The sequence below is a fragment of the Cetorhinus maximus genome, chromosome 2, assembly GCF_964194155.1.
Source record: "Cetorhinus maximus chromosome 2, sCetMax3.hap1.1, whole genome shotgun sequence".
In the NCBI taxonomy this organism is placed as follows: Eukaryota; Metazoa; Chordata; class Chondrichthyes; order Lamniformes; family Cetorhinidae; genus Cetorhinus; species Cetorhinus maximus.
In genome coordinates, this window is record NC_135880.1 from 18,699,631 (window position 1) to 18,717,448 (window position 17,818).

Here is a 17,818-nt window from a genome sequence, read left to right on the forward strand (position 1 = left end):
AGAATAGCTTAACAAATGATTTCTGCACTCTATAAATTAGCACTTTTCCTAAACAAAGCACTCTGTTATCAAACACGGACATTTCCATAAACACAAAGGGATGCATTATATGTCAAACAGTGGAAAGGCCTTCTGCACTTATCCAATGCATCATTCTGGAGGCCTAGACTCCTGAAAGTGAGAGCGTTCAGTAGTGTTTACAAAAGCAACTATACAGGTTCATGTTTGTGGCAGGCTAGAAGCCATAAAGAGGTACAGGACTATATATACACATCTTGAGCTGGGGGACAGATGACTAGCTATCCAGAGAGAGCAGTAGAAGTAAGCAGTTTTCAGTGCAACTGCAGAATATCTAAAAGATTACAATGAAACTTAAGCAAATTGACATCATATATATGCTAATGAAGTACAATAACCAAGGCAGGTCATAAACATTGCTATTTTTATTCAGCAGACATATGGATTAACCGATACATGACGGACAGAAAAAATAAAAAAGTTTAGGTACAGAATGAGGTTGTAACCAACTGGAACGAATGCACATAGTGGGGAGATGGATGTCTGCACTGTATAAGTACTAGTTTATCATTTTGTTACACACAGAATCTGAACTGGAGCCTCAGAATGATCAGATTATTATCCTCTTTATGAAAACCGAAGAAGTCTACTTCTAAATTTGTATGAAGGGTCACGATGGCACCATTGAAAAAGTAAAAGGTGCTAGGAATCACTCAGTTGAAGCTGTAACAAACATGGTTATTACTGCAAACCTTATGCCAACATACAGTAAGGGAAGCGTGAGGAGACAGGAGACTACGTCCGAGTGAGACGGAGACAGAGTAACAAATTAGGTTCATGTGGTAGCTTCTGGTAAGTCTTTTTCAGGTTTAAATATAGATTAAGAATCAAGCTCTGACATAGAACTAACAACCCTAAAGTAAATTAGACTATAGCTTGTTGAACAGGCAACTGCCTGGTAGTGGAAATTATCTGCTAATCAGCTGAAAGCAGCTGGTTCAATTGGATTTAATCAACTATAGCAGGAAGCTAAATTAGCTGGTGACTTATCTATAAGAGCCAGGCTTTTCAAACTGCATAAAAGCAAAATACTGCGGATGCTGGAAATCTGAAACAAAAACAGAAAATGCTGGAAAAACTCAGCAGGTCTAGCAGCATCTGAAGAAGGGTCATACGGACTCGAAACGTTAACTCTGTTTCTCTCTCCACAGATGCTGCTAGGCCTGCTGAGTTTTGCCAGCATTTTCTGTTTTCAAACTGCATGACAAGCAAGGAGGCAACGCCCGAGTGAGAAGCATATTAAGTTCCTGTGGGAATTCGGTGCATGTAACTCTTTCGAGTTATCAACAGTCACAGATTGCAACTCTTTCGAGTACAATCACAGTTCTTGGTTTCCGGGAGTGGGACATGAACCCACAACCCTCTGATTCAAAGGCGAGGGTGCTATGAACTGAGCCACAGCTGACACCTCAAATTCGGTGCATGTAGTATACATAGGAATTATTCTAAGTTAATTAAGAAGGTAATTCAATTAAGTTAACCAAAAAACATGAGTAACAATGGCAGGACAGGTGTTATGTTGTAACTGTGGAATGTGGATGCTTTTGGACGCCAAGGTGATCCAGGACATTTGCAGAGAGTGTAAGCAGCTAGAGGAATTCTGGATCAGGATTATTGAGCTGGAAGCCGAACTGCAAACACTGCGCACTTAGAGGCGATGACATAGTGGTATTGTCACTGGACTAGTAATCCAGAGGCCCAGGGTAACGATTTGGGGACCCGGGTTCAAATCCCACCATAGCAGATGGTGAAATTTGAATTCAGTAAAAATCTGGAATTACAAAGTCTGATGAAACATGGTCAATTGTTGTAAAACACACTAATGTCCTTTAGGGAAGGAAATCTGCTGTCCTTACCTGGTCTGGCCTACATGTGTCTCCAGACCCACAGCAATGTGGTTGACTCTTGACTGCCCTCAGAACAAGGGAAATTAGGGATTGGTAATAAATTCTGGCCTAGCCAGCAATATCCACATCCCATGAATGAATAATAAGCGATAATGAATAATGAGCGCGAGTCCAGAAAGCTGTGTTGTGAACAAGTAATTTAAAAAACTAAGGCAGGGGAGAAGCACTTTGTTCCAGTAGATGATCACACCCCTGAGAATAGGGTTGCCTGCTTTGGTCAGCAGTGAGGAACAGGAGGATGAGTCCATGAGTGAGACAGGTAAAGGGACTGAGTAGTGGAGGAGCCTCAGATTTTGCAATAGTTAAACAGGTTTGAGGTGCTCCCGGACAAAAGATGGATCTGAAGGCTGGGCATAGCACCATGGTACAGGAAGTCGTTCAAGCCGGAGGGAGCAAATAGTTAGTGGTAGTAGGGGATAGTATAGTGAGGGGGATTGACATTGTTCTCTGCAGCCAAGAGCAAGAGTCCAGAACATGGTGTTGCCTGCCCAGTGCCAGGGTTTGGGACATCTACTCAGGAGAGGAACTTGCAGTGGGAGGGGGAGGATCCATGTAGATACCAAAAACATGGCAGGACAAGGAAAGAGGTTCCATATAGTCCGCATGAGGAGCTAGGAACCAAATTAAGAAACAGAACCTCAAAGGTAATAATCTCTGGATTATTACCTGAGCCACGTGCAAATTGGCATAGAGCAAATAAGATTAGAGATATGAATGTGTGGCTGAAAAACTGGAGTGGGAGAAGTGGGTTCTGGTTCATGGGGCACTGGCATCAGTACTGGGGAAAGTGGAGGCTGTACCATTCAGATGGTCTACACCTGAACCGTGCTGGGACCAGTGTTCTAGTGAGCCGCATAATTAGGGAAGTAGAGAGCGCTTTAAACTAAACAAGGGGGTGATGGATCAAGCTTGGGTAGGTGTAGCAAATCAAGGGGTAGAGTCGAGGCAGGAGAGTAAAATAGTAATATGGGAAATGAGGGTCAGAGAGTGGCAGGAGGGGACAGAGAAGACCCAAGAATACACCAACAGTCAAGATTAGGTGTTACAAAGATTACAAAAAGAGAGAATTAAAGGCTCTGTATCTGAATGTACATAGCATAACAAAGTAAACGATTTGATAGTGCACATTTAAGTAAATAGACATGATCTGGTAGCCATTATGGAAACGTGGCTGCAGGATGACAAGGTTTGGGTCCTGAATATTCAGGGATAGATGGCATTCAAGAAGAACGGGAAACTAGATAAAGATGGAGAGGTAGCACTGTTAATCAAGGATGGCATGGTGGGATAATTAGAGATGACCTTGGTTCATGAGATCAGGATGTAGAATTGGTTTCGGTGGAGATGAGGAATAGCAGGCGAAAGAAGTCACTAGTGGGAGCGGTCTACAAGCCCCCTAGCAGTAAGAATAATGTAGCACAAAGAAATATTGGATGCTTGTGATAAAGGGATGGGAATAATCATGGGTAACCATACATATAAACTGGAAAAATCAGATTGGCAGTAGGAGCCTGGATGGGGAATTCATAGAATGCTATCAAAACAGATTTTTAGAGCAGCACGTTCTGGAACCTACCAGAGAGCAGGTTATATTAGACTTGGATTGTGTAATGTCACAGGGTTAATTAATGACCTCAGAGTAAAGGCATCCCTAGGTAGCAGCGACCACAATATGATTGAATTTTACATCCAGTTTGAAAGGGAGAAGAGTGGGTCTAAGACTATTATTTTAAACTTAAATAAGGGCAACTATGTGGGCACGAAAGCTGAACTAACTGAAGTAAACTGGGACACTAGACTAGAGGATAAATCAGTAGAGAAGCAGTGGCAGACATTTAAAATTTTTCAAATATTTCAAAATTCTCTAAGTTTATTCCTACTATACAGAATAATTCTAAGGGGAGGATGAAGTTAAGGAAAGCATCAAACTTGAGGAAAAAAAGCATCCAACTATGCAAAGATGAGTGGCAGGTCAGATGATTGGTCAGAATATAAAGAACAGCAGAGAATGACTAAAAGGTTAATCAGGAGAAAGAAATTAGAGTGAGAGGAAGCTAGCTAGAAATGTAAAAATGGATAGCAAGAGATTCTACAGATATTTTAAAAGGAAAAAAAAAGTAAAGTGAGTGTTGGTCCTCGAGAGAGTGACAGTGGGGAGTTAACAGCAGATAATAAGGAAATGGCGGATGAAATGAATAAATATTTTGCTTCTGTCTTCACTATAGAGGGTACAAAAAATATTCCACTAATACCTGTAAATCAGGAGGCGGAAGGGAGAAAGGAACTTGGTGAAATTATAACCACTAGGGAAGTGGTACTAAGCAAACTGTTGGAGCTGCAGGCTGACAAGTCCTGATGGATTTCATCCTCGGGTCTTAAAAGAGCTGGCTAATGAGATAGTAGATGCATTGGTATTAATTTTCCAAAATTCGCTAGATTCTGGAAAGGTTCCATCAGACTGGAAAGTAGCAAATATAGCCCCTCTATTCAAGAATGGAGTGGGGCAGGAAACAGAAACTATAGGCTAGATAGCATGACGTCCACCGTGGGGAAGGTGTTAGAATCTAAGGGAGCTTAGAAAGAATATAGGTAATTGGCAAGAGTCAACCGTGATTTTGTGAAAGGGAAATCATGTTTAAACAATTTATTGGAGTTCTTTGAAGGAGTAACTTGTGCTGTGGATAATGGGGAGCGTACTGTACTTGGATTTCCAGAAGGCATTTGATAAGGTGTCACATTAAAGGTTATTGTGGGGGGGAAAAAGTTAATGGAGTAGGGAGTTACATATCAGTGTGGAAAGATGATTGGTTAGCTGGCAGAAAACAGAGAGGATGCATTAAATGGGTCTTTTTCTGTTTGGCAGGATGTGACGAGTGGAGTCCCGCAGGGGCCTGTGGTGGGGCCTCAACTTTTTACAATTTATACCTATGACTTAGGTAAGGAGAGCAAAGGCATGGTAGCTAAATTTGCAGATGACACAAAGATAGGCAGGAAAGTATGTTGTGAAGAGGACATAAGATGGCTGCAGATGGATATAGAGGGAGTGGGCAAAAATCTGCCAGATGGAGCATAATGCGAGAAAATGTAAAGTTGTTCACATTGGCAGGAAGAATAACAAAAGCAGAGTATTACTTAAACAGAGAACGACTACAGAATTCCGAGGTGCAGAGGGATCTGGATGTTCTAGTGCATGAGTCACAAAAAGTTAGTATGCAGGTACAGCAAGTAATTAAGAAGGCTAATAGAATGCTATGCCTTATACAACAGAAATTGAACACAAAAGTAAGGACGTTATGCTTCAGTAATACAGGGCATTGGTGAGACCACATCTTGAATAGTGTGTACAGTTTTGGTCTCCTCATTTAAGGATGTAAATGCATTGAAGGCAGTTCAGAGGAGGTTACTAGATTGATCCTGGAATGAGCTGGTTGTCTTGTGAGGAAAGGTTGAATGGGCTGGGCTTGTTTCCACTGGAGCTTAGAAGAGTGAGGGGTGAATTGATTGATGTATACAAAATCGTGAACAGTACTGACAAGGTGGACGTGGAATGGATGTTTTCTCTTGTGGGTGAGTCCAGAACTAAGGAGCACTGTTTTAAAATTAGGGGTCACCCTTTTAGGACAGAGGTGAGGAGAATTTTTTTTATCTCAGAGGGTCGTGCGACTTTGGAACACTCTGCCTCAGAAGGCAGGGTCATTGCATATTTTTTAAGATGGAGGTAGATTGATTCCCTTGCCTAATAAGAATCTAAAGTTATTGGGGTAGATAGCGATGTGGAATTCAATACACAAACAGGTCAGCCATGAACGTTTTGAATGGTGGAGCAGGCTCAAGGAGCCAAATGGCCTACTTCTGCTCCCATTTTGTATGTTCGCATACTGCACTCTTAAGTGTCATAAACTCAGTTCCAAGAACACAAATTTTAGTTCACATCTTGCTTTGTCCCTGTTTTTCAATTTTCTCCATTCCCCCCTCTCTTTGGTAGAGTTAGACCCCTGGGGATGGGGGCATCATCCGCTATCTTTCCCAAGTGACCATTGTTCTTGTATTTTTTAATTTGTTCTTGAGAATGTGGGCAACACTGGAAGGCTTCACTTCTCGTTGATCCCCAGCTGTTTGTGATGGTGTTGGTAACCTGCCTGAAGGAATTTTGTTTTTGTTATAACAGAGTGGTTTGCATAGGTCACTTGTGTGATTGAATCTCCTAAGGTGGGATTGAAGTCGCACGTAGGTGAGAACACGTAGGGATGGCAGGTCCTTATGGCAGAAGGAACTATATTGGGTTCTTGTGACAGCCCAATAAGCTTTCACGGGCGTTTTTCCTGGCGTTATTTGATTTTTTTTTAACTTGACTGAACAAATTGCCAAGCTGAGATTTATATTCGTGCCCAGCACCACAACCGCTATCTGACTGCACCTGAAATGAGAGCGATTTGGAAAGTTGTTTGATCATAGGATTCATCTCAGGAATCCTGCCCTCACCTGATATTCACACTGATCACTTCAAGTAGGGTATCAGAAGTATGAAAATCCTAGCAAATATAGCCCCTTTCCAGCATTGAGGATACAGGACAGTAAGAAAGAATGAAGAATCATTTGCACTTATATAGCACGTTTCATGATATGCACTTTTGAGCAAATTAGCTACTTTTGAAGCATAACTGTTGTTATGCTGGAAATACAGCAGCCAATTTGCACACAGCAAGCTCACACAAACAGCCATGTAATGATGATTAGATCATCTGTTTTTATTGATGTTCATTGAGGGATAAATATTGACCAGGGCACCAGGGAGAACTCCACTGCTCTTCATCAAAACAGTGTCATGGAATCTTTTACACTCACCTGAGGGGGAAGCAGGTCCTCTGTTTAATGCCTCATCCTAAAGACAGCACCTTCGACAATGCAGCACTCCATCAGTACTGCACTGGATTGTGTGCTCATGTCTTTGGAATGGGATCTGGTTGTACAACATTTTGACTCAAAGGTGAGATTGCTACCACCGAGCCATGGGTGATGCTGACCAGGGATAAAGATCATGGGTTTTTCTGATCTGCAAGAAGCTGTCCCACACTAAAGTGATGGATGCACCCACTCTTATAATGGCTCTGAATACCCCACAGCCATGATTTGTTACAGCATGATTATGGAGGGAAGAAGGAAAAAGACACAAAATAATACTGTGTTTATACTCGTTACAAAAGATGGTGGCGTGGGAATTAGGAGTCTTCTGGGTGGGCTTCTCAGGTTGGGACTAAGAGGGAGCTTTGTCCTTTCGTTAACGGACCTGTACCTGGCCTGACAGTACTTGATGCTGATATGGGTACCTAGATGGAAAGGTTCCATTTTGATCTAAGGCTGAGAATATTATCATATTGATTTGTGAAGCTAGTCGAAAAAGAAATTGAGAATACAGCATGAAAAGCTGCTAAAGAGTAGATGGGGGAAAAGTTGGAAAGAGAGTAAGCTAGCATAAGGGAAATCCTGCTGTAACCCCACTAAGCATTGCAGCACAGAAAAACTTAAAACGTGACTGAAACATAGTTAGCTTAACACCCAAGCTTGACATGGTCAACAATGGGAGTGGTTTGGGAAAGTTGCTGTGCTATTTCAGCACAGTTCTCAAGGGCTCCCGGTGGAACAAAACAGGAGACTGGTACAACAGTCAGAAACCTGGGAAGGCCCCTGCAGAATTTAAGGCCAACGTGTTTGAAGTGGTGTCGATAGAAGAAATAGGGTGAAAGAAAAGGATAAAGGGTCTGTGCTTGCTTTGAGACGGTACTGGCTTGCTTTCTGAAAAAAAAAACCCATTATTTTTCCTTTAATAAAATATTGACTGCTTTTGTGAACAAGGCATCGCTTCTTGCGTTAGAGAAACATTTTCCAGCACCCACAAAACTATTTCACCTCAGCACATGACAAAGAGTAAAAAAGAATAAAGATCCTTCAATTATCTAATTAATCGATAAACCAAACGCGGGCAGAGCAACGCAAGTCTGCTTTAAAGCTAGATAGTGAAATAAACACTGCAACGTGAACAAAAAGCAAGACAAAAACCACTAAATGCTGCAAGTCTCAGACAAAATCAGAACATGCTGAAAACATTAAGCACTGTCTATGAAGGGAGAACCAGATGGGTTCATGATCTGGATCAGACTTTGTTCAAAAGCCATAAACATTACCTCATTTTTTTCTCACTACAGATGCTGACTGGCCTGCCGAGTGTTTCCAGCATTTTATGTTTCACTGCATCAGTGTTTTCTTAATCAGGCTTCTGTAAATGGGAAAGGCAAATGTTGCCTTTGGCAAGTTACAAAAAGCTATCTGAGAGCCAAGAGGAATGAGTCTCTCAACAAAAGTGAAGGCATACAGAGCAGTTGTCCTTCCCACTTTGTTGTATGCTTCTGAATGTGGATGGCTCACTCCAGACACATAAACAAGTTACACCACTTTCAAACGACCTGCTTGTGGAGACTATGCAAGATTTTTTAAAAATTCATTCATGGAATTTGGGCGTAACTAGCTAGGCCAGCATTTATTGCCCATCCCTAATTGTCATCCAAGGTGGTGATGAGCTGCCTTCTTGAACTGCTGCAGTTCCTGTGGTGTAGGTACACCCACAGTGCTATTAGGGAGAGAGTTCCAAGATTTTGACCCAGCGACAGTGAAGGAACAGTGATATATTTCCATGTCAGGATGGTGAGTGGCTTGGAGGGTAACTTTCAGGTGGTGGTGTTCCCATCTGCCCTTGTCCTTCTAGATGGTGGCAGTTGTGGGTTTGGAAGGTCTAAGGAACCTTGGCAAGTTCTTGCAGTGCATCTTGTAGATGGTAGACACTGCTGCCACTGTGCATCAGTGGTGGAGGGAGTGAATGTTTGCAGATGGAGTGCCAATCAAGTGAGCTGCTTTGCCCTGGATGGTGTCAAACTTCTTGAGTGTTGTTGGAACCACACTCATCCAGGCAAGTGATAAGTATTCCATCACACTCCTGGCCTGTGCTGTGTAGACGGTGGATAGGGTTTGGGGAGTCAGGAGATGAGTTATTCACCACAGGATTCCTAGCGTCTAGCCTGCTCTTGTAGCCAGTGTTTATATGACTACTCCAGTTCAGTTTCTGGTCAATGGTAACCCCCAGGATGTTGAAGGTTAGGGATTCAGTGATGGTAATGTCAAGGGGCAATGGTTAGATTCTCTCTTGTTGCAGATGGTCATTGCCTGACACTTGTGTGGTGCAAATTTTACTTGCCACTTGGCAGCCCAAGCATGAATATTATCCTGGTCTTGCTGCAGTTGGTCACGGATGCTTCAGTATCTGAGGAGTCACGAATGGTGCTGAACGTTGTGCAGTCATCAGCGAACACCCCCACTTCTGACCTTACGATGGGCCAAGGACATTACCCTGAGGAAATCCTGCAGTGATGTCCTGGAACTGAGATGACTGACCAACAACCATAACCATCTTCCTTTGTGCTAGGTATGACTCCAGCCAGCAGAGAGTTTTCCCCCCTAACTTCCATTGACTCCAGTTTTGCTAGGGCTCCTTGATGCCATCACTCAGTCAAATGCGGCCTTGATGTCAAGGTCAGTCACTCTCACCTCACTTCGGGAATTCAGCTCTTTTGTCCATATTTCATCCAAGGCTGTAATGAGGTCAGGAGCTGAGTGGCCCTGGCGGAACCCAAACTGAGCGTCAGTGAGCAGGTTATTGCTAAGCAAGTGCCGTTTGATAGCACTGTTGATGATCCCTTCCATCACTTTACTGGAACCAAGAGTAGATTGATGGGGCGGTAAATTGGCCAGGTTGGATTTGTCCTGCTTTTTGTGTACAGGACATACCTGGGCAATCTTCCGCATTGCTGGGTAGATGCCAGTACTGTAGCTGTATAGGAACAGCTTGGCTAGGGGTGCAGCAAGTCCTGGGGCACAAGTCTTCAGTACTATTGCCGGAATCTTGTTAAGGCTCATAGCCTTAGCAGTATCCAGTGCCTTCAGCCATTTCTTGATATCACGTGAAGTGAATGGAATTGGCTGAAGACTAAAATCTGCGATGCTGGAGACCTCTGGAGGAGGCCGAGATGGATCATCCACGCAGCACTCCTGGCTGAAAACTGTTACGAATGCTTCAACCGTATCTTTTGCACTGATGTGCTGGGCTCCCCCATCATTGAGGACGGGGATATTTGTGAAGCCTCCTCCTCCAGTGAGTTGTTTAATTGTCCACCGCCATTCACGACTGGATGTGGCAGGACTGCAGAGCTTAGATCTGATCTGTTGATTGTGGAATTGCTTAGCCCTGTCTATCACTTGCTGCTTTTGCTGTTTGGCACACATATAGTCCTGTGTTGTAGCTTCACCAGGTTGACACCTCATTTTTAGGTTTGCCTGGTGCTGATCCTGGCATGCCTTCCTGCACTCTTCTTTGAACCAGGGTGGATCCCCTGGCTTGGTGGTGATGGTAGAGTGGGGGATATGCTGGACCATGAGGTTACAGATTATGGTTGAGTACAATCCTGCTGCAGTTGATGGCCCACAATACCTCATGGTTGCCCAGTGTAGAGTTACTGGATCAGTTCAAAATCTATCCCATTTATCAGGGTGGTAGCAGGTCTGATGGCAAGACAAGGGCCCTCATTTTTCCCTGATCAACATCTCTCCCTTACTGGGCTAGTAACCCAGAGGCCCAGGTTAATGCTCCGGGGACACGGGTTTGAATCATTGGTTGCAGAATTTCTTAGCTGTATCACTTGCTGCTTATGGTGTTTGGTATGCAAGTAGTCCTGTGTTGTAGATTCACCAGGTTGACACCTCATTTTTAGGTATGCCTGGTGCTGGTTCTGGCATGCCCTCCTGTCCTCTTCATTGAACCAGTGTTGATCCCCTGGCTTGGTGGTAATGGTAGAGTGGGGGATATGCTGGGCCATAAGGTTACAGATTCTGGACAGACTGGCATCGACCTAGGCACTGGAAATTACAACGGCAAACCCAGCCCTATTGCCTCTGCAAAGTCCTCCTTACTAACATCTGGGGGCTGTGCCAAAAATGGGAGCACTGTCCCACAGACTAGTCATGCATCGGCCTGATATAGTCATACTCATGGGATCATACTGTACAGGCAGTGTCCCAGAGACCACCATCACCATCCCTGGGTATGTTCTGTCCCACTGACAACAGACCCAGCAAAGGCGGTGGCACAGTGGTATACAGTCAGGAGGCAGTTGCGTTGGGAGTTCTCAACATCAATTCTGGACTGCAAGAAGGCATCAGCTCAAACATGGGCAAGGAAACATTCTGCTGATTACCCTACCTCCCTCCCCATCAGCTGATGTACTCCATGTTGAACACCACTTGGGGAAGCGCTGAGGGTGGCTACGACACATAATGTACTCTGGGTGGGCGACTTCTTAATGTCCATCACCAAGAGTGGCTTGGCAGCACCACTGCTGACAAGCTGGCTGAGCCCTAAAGGATATAGCTACCAGACTGGGCCTGTAGCAGGTGGTGAAGGAACCAACAAGATGAAAAAATACTATTTGACCTCATCCTCACCAACCTGCCTGCCGCAGATGAATCTGTCCATGACAGTATTGGTCAGAGTGACCACCGCACAGTCCTTGCAGAGACAAATCCTGTCTTCACATTGAGGATTGTGTGGCACTAACATTGTGCTAGATTGATAGATTTCGAACAGATCTATCAACTCAAAACTGAGCATTCATGAGATGCTGTGGGCCATCGGCAGCAGCAGAATTGTACTCAATCACAATCTAACCTCCTGGCCAGGCATTCCCTACTCTACCATGACTAAACTGGGGGATTAACCTTGGTTCAACTAAGAGTACAGGGAAACATGCCAGGAGCAGCACTGGCATACCTAAAAATGAGGTGTCAACCTGGTGAAGCTACAACACATGACTATTTGCATGCCAAACAGCGGAAGCAGCAAGCGATTGAAAGCTTAGCGATCCCACAACCAATGGATCAAATCAAAGCTCTGCAGTCCTGCCACCATCAGTCATCACTGGTGGTGGACAATTAAATAACTCACTCGAGGAGGAGGCTCCACAAATATCCCCATCCTCAATGATGGGGGAGCCCAGCACATCAGTGCAAAAGATAAGGCTGAAGCATTCGCAATGATCTTCAGCCAAAAGTACCAAGTGGATGATCAATTGTGGCCTCCTTTGGAGGTGCCCTGCATCACAGATGCCAGTCTTCAGCCAATTTGATTCACTCCACATAATATCAAGAAACGGCTGAAGGCACTGGACACTGCAAACACTATGGGCCCTGATAACACTTCAGCAATAGTACTGAAGACTTGTGCTCCAGAACGAGCTGTGCTCCTAGACAAGCTGTTCCAGTAAAAGTACAACACTGGCATCTACCTGGCAATGTGGAAAACTACCCAGCTATGTCCTGTCCATAAAAAGTAGGGCAAATCCAACTGGCCAATTAGTGCCCCATTAGTCTATTCTCAATCATCAGTTAAGTGATGGAAGGGGTCATCAACAGTGCTATCAAGCAGCACTTACTCAGCAATAACCTGCTCACTGATGCTGTTTGGGTTCTGCCAGGGTCACTCAGCTCCTGATCTCATTGCAGCCTTAGTCCAAACATGGAGAAAAGAGCTGAGCTCCCAAGGTGAGGTGACAGTGACTGCCCTTGACATCAAGGCTGCATTTGACCAAGTATAGCATCAAGGAGCTCTAGCAAAACTGGAGTCAATGGGAACCAGGAAGAAAGCTCTCCTCCCGTTGGAGTAATACCTAGCACAAAGGGAAATGGTTGTGGTTGTTGGAGGTCAATCATTTCAGCTTCAGGACATCATTGCTGGAGTTCCTCAGGGTAGTGTCCTAGGCCCAACCACCTTCAGCTGCTTCATCAATGACCTTCCTTCCATTACAAGGTCAGAAATGGGATGTTCGCTGATGATTGCACAATGTTCAGCACCATTCGCGACTCCTCAGATACTGAAGCAGTCCATGCCCAAATGCAGCAAGATTGGGCAACATTCAGGCTTGTGCTGATAAGTGGCAAGTTACGTTCAAGCCACACAAGTGACAGACAATAACCATCTCCAACAAGAGAGGATCCAACCATCGCCCCTTGATGCTCAATGGCATCGCTGAATCCCCCACTATCAGCATCCTGGGGTTACCATTGACCAGAAACTGAACTTGACTATCCATATAAATACTGTGGCTACAAGAACAGGTCAGAGGCTGAGAGCTTTGCAGGGAGTAACTCACCTCCCAACTCCCCAGAGCCTGTCCACCATCCACAAGGCACAAGTCAGGAGTGTGATGGAATACACTTCACTTGCCTGGATGAGTGGACTCAAGTATCCAGGACAAAGCAACCCACTTGATTGGCACCCCATCCACCACCTTCAACATCCACTCCGTCCACTACGACGCACATTAGCAGCAGCATGTACCATCTACAAGATGTACTGTAGCAACTCACCAATGCTCCTTCGAAGTGCCTTCCAAACCTACGACCTCAACCACCTAGGAGGACAAGGACAGCAGATGGTGTGGGAACATTTGCAAATTCCCCTCCAAGCCACACACCATCCTGACTTTGAACTATATTGCCGTTCCTTCATTCACTGGGTCAAAATCCTGGAACTCCCTTCCTAACAGCATTGTGGGTGTATATGGACTGCAGCATCCCAAGAAGGCAATTAGGGAGGGGCAACAAAAATGCTGGCCATTCAGCAATGCCCACGTCTCGTGAAAGGATAAAAAAAAAAATGCTCAGCATCCACACTCTGCTGAAGAGTGCTCCGATAAGATGGGCAGGACATGTTGCCAGAATTCCTGATGAGTGTTCCCCAAAAACACTCTTCTACAGCGAGCTAGTTGAAGGAAAATGTTTACATCGATGCCAGAAAACACCTCAATGCTACCCTGAATGCCTCATTGAGGAGTTTCAACATTACTCCTGAGAAATCCCAAAGGAAAAAAAAGTAACACTTAGGAATGACTGGTATTGGTTCAAAGTGGAGTTCCATCTTAAGGTATACAAGACCAGTTCTGAACAGAACCAGTTATTTCAAGTTTTACTGGTTTTTCTTTTGAAATGGAGAACTATATCAAGCTGTATATGGTAAAGTCTCATCAACAAAGGCAACATTTCCTATGAACAGAACAGAGTTGCAATGGCTAACAGGAAATACGAGCTTTGGAATTCTAGAGGCGCGAGTATCTCTTCTGCACCAACAATACGTGTGTGTCCAACATGCAACAGATCTTATTGGATGATCGACCATCTTCAAACACAGCACACCTGAAGTTTAACTCAATGAATTCTAGTTGATGTAATGGTCATCTTCGACTACAAGGGATGAACATGACACATCCCACTTGCCTGCCCTAAATAGGTGAGAAGCTGGATGATGGCATTTAAATAAAGCTCGGGAAATAAAATAACCCAGACCTCAGTTCTTCTGCAGTGGGTGAATTTTCAACAGACATCAAAGCTTACCGGCTCAAAGCTGTATCCCCAGTTAAAAATCAACCATCTCTCCACCCAATTCCTTTTTTGTGGTGCTATAATCATGCCTCAATGGTATCAGGAGAATTATCCATTACGAAGCAGTGTAAAAACTATGCAAGTTGGTCACTTCATTATTGCCTCGTCATGGATCAGAAATATGACCAACTCCAGCTATTAAATAGGCAATTTTGCCCCATGAGACAACAGAATTACATTGTCTAGCACTTCTGGAAAGGGCACAAGTTCCTTAACAATAGAAAGCTCCTGTGTCTCATTTCTTTGAAATGTTATGACCGTATGTTGGTTTTAAACCTTACAGATTAATTAAAGTTGTTGATTGTTTTGCTGTCCCTCTGTGGAATCTTTGTGCTGGTTCAGCTGATGTCATTTGAACAGTGTATTGTTATACCCATAAATGGAAATAAATAATGTAGGCTGAACAATGCGCTGATGGTATGAAGTGTTCAAATTCACATGTTGAACTTCACATTGTGCTGTGATTAAGGAGCTCATTCATGTGTTTCTGCACAACACTGCAGAAATTTTTTTCAAAGTACTGCACGGCAGTAAAAATGTATATAAATAAGCAGAGCTTCAAAACTCTGTATGGTCTGTATGGCAAGTTACACGCTTGAAACTAAGATACCTCCTAACAGGTGAGGGGCATCTTAACATTGCATAATACTTCCCAGATCCATTTATTTTCTTGGTCTTAGTTTAAAGTCTAGATCCATGATCAGTTTTATTTAATGCAAATTAACACTTGCAAAATCTAATGTTTGGCTTTATTTCATTGTTATCACTTGTACAATCAATTCTCCAACTTGATGGTTTCTTCTGAAAAAAGGTAACTTTGTGCTTCAGAGGTTTGCAACCTCTGTAACCATTTTACATAGCGTATTACTGCTAATTACACAAGAAGCCTTTGTCCCTGAATGTATTGTTGTTTGATTTTACATGCAAACATACGAATTAGGAGGAGTAGGCCAATCAGCCCCTCGAACCTGCTCCACCATTCAAGAGGATCATGGCTGATGTGATTGTAACGTCAATTCCACATTCCCAACTACCGATAACCTTTCACCCCCTTGCTTTTCAAGAATCTATCTAGCTCTGCCTTAAAAATATCCCAAGGCACTGCTTCCATCACCTTTTGAGGAAGAATATTCCAAAGGACTCACTACCCTGAGAGAAAAAAATTCTCTTCAGCTCTTCATATTTGTCTCCATCCTTGATGCCTCCAGATTATGTGCCATTCGCTTACCAACATTGCGCACTGGTGATCTGCTCTCCAGCCAACATCATTCTTCAGCTCAGGTTCTTCAATAAAAGATTTCCTTTTTTAAGAGGAGAGAATCTAAGGCAAACCAAAGCCAGTAGTACAAATCTACAAAAAGGGTGATGAATTGACCACAAAACAAGGTAAATCAGGAAGTTTGGATTTTAAAACTGTGATGTTCAGGGCATGATTTCAAAATTTGTAATGATATGAAGACAGGAAACGTTAACTGTGATGAGGATAGTCTTGAGCATAGACATGTTGGTGGATTGGGCAGACAAGTAGCAGATGAAGCTCAATGCAGAGAAGTGTAAAGTGATTCAGTTTGGCAGGAAGAATATGGAGAGACAGTATAAAATAAAGGCAGAAACTCTAAAGGAGGTGCAGGAACAGAGGGACCTCAGTGTATATGTACAAAAGTTATTGAAGATAGCAGGGCATGTTGAGAGAGCAGTTAATAAAGTATAAGGTATCCTAGGCTTTATTAATAGGGGCATTGAGTTCAAGAGTAAGGAGGTCATGTTGAATTTGTATAAGACATTATGAGTTAGGCCTCATCTGGAGTACTGCATCCAGTTCTGGGTGCCACACTTGAGGAAGGATGTGAAGGCATTGGAGAGAGTATAGAGGAGATTCACAAGAATGATTCCAGGATGAAGAACTGTAGCTATGAGGTCAGACTGGAGAGGTTGGGACTGTTTTCCTTGGAGAGAGGGTGGCTGAGAGGAGGCTTGATAAAGGCATTCAAGACCCTGAGAGGTATGTACAGGGTAAATAGTGAGAAACTGTTCCCACTCAAGGGAGCATCAAGAACTGGATGGCACAGATTCAAAATAACTGGCAAAAGGAGTAAAAGTGATGTGGGGAAAGTCTATTTTTTACCCTGAGGGTGGTTGGAGTCTAGAACGAATTTCCTGAGAGGGTGGTGGAAGCATTCAAAGGGGAATTGGATGGCTATCTGAAAAAGAATGTGCAAGGTTACGGGGATAAGGCAGGGGAGTGGGACTAGGTAGAATGCTCTTTCAGAAAGCCAGTGCAGACTTGATGGGCTGAATGGTCTCCTTATGTGCTGTAAAGATTCTGTAAAAACCTGACGACTGTAGGAAGGAAAGACAGATGGACAGAAAGAGACATAGTCAGAAGGGTGGCAACAATGCTATTTATAACAACCAGATAATGTGTTTGAGGGACGAATATTGATCTTTTTCTGATCTTGCCCCTTCAGGCATAAACCTTGCTGGGATGCTCGGTTTTCTTCGGCAGCAGTACAGCCTGGATGTTGGGCAGGAGCCCACCCTGGGCTATGGTGACCCCTCTGAGCAGTTTGTTGAGCTCCTCGTCAATTCAGATGGCGAGCTGCAGGTGGTCGGGTGGGGGGGGGGGGTGCTTCTTGTTGTCCCGGGCCGCGATGCTGGCCAGCTCGAGGATCTCGGCCGTTGAATACCAGAGGATGGCGGCCAGGTAGACGGGGGCTCCGGTCCCGACGCACATAGTGACCCTTGTGCAGCAGCCAGTGGATATGGCTGACAGGGAACTGGAGATCGGCTCTGGAGGAGCGAGTCTTGGGCCTTGGCATGCCCTTTCCCTCCGGTTTTACCGTGACCGGACATCTCTCCCCAAGAACAACCTTCTCTGAATATTGACCAGGACAACAGGAAGAATGCCCCTGCTCTACAAAACAGTGTCATGGGGTCTTTCATATCCACCTGAGGGGGCAGGCAGGCCTTGCTCACCTGAAAGACAGCCCTTCCAACAGCACAGTACTCCCTCAGTCCTGCAATGAAAATTTTCTCTGTCAAGCCTCTGGAGATGAGGGAAATGAACCTACAAACTTTCTGATTGAGAGACTGAACCACGTTAATCAGGTTCTGAGTTCTGATTTTAAAGACAATGAGGACACTAATTTGAAGAGATTTGCCTATCTTCCACCAGGATCTTTCCCTAAACTAACACTGAAATCAGAAACTTGATGCTTCACAAATCACAAAGTCAAGTCTGCTTTTCACACAACACTGCAGTACCATGCTATCGTAGGGGAAACTTGTATAATTAG

At 44.0% G+C, this 17,818-nt stretch overlaps 2 protein-coding genes across 4 annotated transcripts in view; one reads left to right on the top strand and one right to left on the bottom strand.

Annotated features, from left to right (window-relative positions):
• fbxo8 (F-box protein 8) overlaps nt 1-17,818 on the bottom strand; it is a 67,088-nt gene that overhangs the window by 31,006 nt on the left and 18,264 nt on the right. The window lies entirely within an intron of this gene.
• Nucleotides 490-17,818, top strand: part of cep44 (centrosomal protein 44) — a 123,073-nt gene continuing 105,744 nt past the window's right edge. Inside the window, exon 1 of the mRNA XM_078561597.1 lies at nt 490-870. The gene's annotated coding sequence lies outside the window, so the exon portion shown is untranslated. The remainder of the gene's footprint in view (nt 871-17,818) is intronic.